The 2,228-nt window shown below is 38.2% G+C and overlaps 1 non-coding gene across 1 annotated transcript; it reads right to left on the reverse strand.

Annotated features, from left to right (window-relative positions):
• Positions 1 to 1,849: 1,849 nt before the first annotated feature.
• Positions 1,850 to 1,956, reverse strand: LOC131828290 (U6 spliceosomal RNA). Its single transcript, XR_009352316.1, has one exon. It is a non-coding gene; the product is annotated as a U6 spliceosomal RNA (small nuclear RNA).
• Between the last annotated feature and the right edge of the window lie 272 nt (positions 1,957 to 2,228).

Below are 2,228 nucleotides of genomic sequence, written 5' to 3' on the forward strand. Positions count from 1 at the left end.
AAATCATTTCATGATTTTTTTCTGCCCCAGAATGACTACTTATACAAGTTGCCATCCATTAGAACACTGTCTACCACAACGGTCAATCAATAGTCACATCACATTTAACCCACAGACCCTTTATAAAAACAGGATGTTCAAATTAAGTAACATATATGATGTAAAGGCTGTTTTATAGATTACATAGAAGTATTCATGACTATAAATGTTTCCATCCTTTGATCTGTGACTTTTTATTCACAGGCTCCATTCTTAAGATCTCCAAAGTTTCTCCCAATGAGGAGGCTCAAGTCAGTGGTGATGAATCATGTGGGGGAGCTCTGTTTTTAATTCAGGTTCCTCCCTGCCACAGAGCTTTCAGATCATGTACACAGAGCTCAGCATCCAATGAGATCAACTTCTCTGAGAAAAGAGGTGATATGTGGAAATAGCTCAGCACCAGCTCTGTTTTCTCTATCTCAACTCATCTGGGGTCATACAATTCCAGAGATAGTTGCTATGGCCACTTGGCAGGGTTGAAATTATCAGAACAACATGGAAGATTAGAAATGGCAGTGAATTTTTTCTAAATTTGAAAGACTTTCAACGTCCTTCAAATTTTATGTCCTTCAAATTTGGTGTATAGATCCTATTAGATTTTGGTTGTGCCCCCACTTAATTGGCTCTCAAAGTAGTCAGAAGATTTTAATGCAAATATTCCTATTACTTGCTCACTCATGCCTAGAATTTGGTCTCTGCCTACCTCAAGGTGCCATGGCAAAGTAGATGTGTTCCAATAACTTTTTGGAAACTCCTGATTTGGGAGCTGATTGAAAGGTCAAATTACTTTTCATAGTAAGTTCTATCAATAGTCAACTCCACTACCATATTTCCATTTTGACTACATCTGCCAAAGAATTCAATCTTCTTTCTGAATACTAAAAACTAAAGAAACCCAGTCTTGATGAAAAAAATCTATCATTAAGAGAATGTCAAAAGAATGAAACATCAAGAAAAAGAGGTAAAATTAAGTCATATGGCAAGGAAGTTTCTGTCTTTTTTTTTTTAATTATTTTTAAAGATTTTATTTATTTATTTGAGAGAGAGAGAGAGAGAATGCACAAGAGAATGAGAGAGAAGGAGCAGGGAAGAGAGGTGGGGGTAGGTAGGAGAGGGAGAGGATGAAGCAGACTCCCCACTCAGCAGGGAGCCAGATGCAGGGCTTGATCCCAGTATCCCGGGATCATGACCTGAGCCAAAGGTAGCTTCTTAACCAACTGAGCCACGCAGGTGCCTGTGCTGCCTCATTTTTGCTTCCTTTAGCAGAAGTGCTAGTCAATCCATTACCTATCGAGTGGCTTTGTGGATTGGGTTTTTGTAATACATTGGGTAAAGATGATGACCACAGGCAATGGTACTAAGACAAGTATACTTAGCACATTAATTATGTGCAATAAAAGTGTAGCTACTGTGCCATTTCTTTTTTAAGTAACAGACACAAAATTGGTCACCAAACCAATAGACAGTCCATTCTACTTGCATCAGACAGAAAGTCTGAGAGGCTTCAGATGCTTCCATTTTATCCTACGAAGTCCACTTGGCAGCACTGACTGAAAATTGGCATGCATTTTCCAGGGAAAGAGTAGTAAGCAGCAGTTGAAAACAGCACTCTTGACTTACACGGCTGAGATTTGATTCTTGCTTGTACCAAATTATGTGTGACTCAGTTAACTCCTGTTTGAAATGGGGATGATGAAAGTTCCGTCCCAGATAGTCATGAGAATTAAATAAAATAAGGAATGTTAATGCACGGTATCCAAAAGGCACTCACTAGGTACTGGGTTTTTTTTTGTTTTGTTTTGTTTTGTTTTTAAATATGGAACGCTTCACGAATTTGCGTGTCATCCTTGCGCAGGGGCCATGCTAATCTTCTCTGTATCGTTCCAATTTTAGTATATGTGCTGCCGAAGCGAGCACTAGGTACTGGTTTTTGCTGGGATTCTTGGAAATACTGGAGGTTCTTCTTCCACCTCACAGAAAAACACTGTAGTTTGCCTACCACTGCTAAAAATCATGTTTCCTGATCAAGTCTTTCTTATTTGACTTCATCATTCAAAAATACACAAACCTTTCTTATGTTTCTGTTCTACAAATGCATTTATTTCCATATTACTCCTCATCAACAATTCTCAAAATAATGTATTTAAATGGAATCAATCTCTGAAATTCTAGCATCATCGTATGTCCTA

The sequence above is a fragment of the Mustela lutreola genome, chromosome 3, assembly GCF_030435805.1.
Source record: "Mustela lutreola isolate mMusLut2 chromosome 3, mMusLut2.pri, whole genome shotgun sequence".
Lineage (NCBI taxonomy): Eukaryota > Metazoa > Chordata > Mammalia > Carnivora > Mustelidae > Mustela > Mustela lutreola.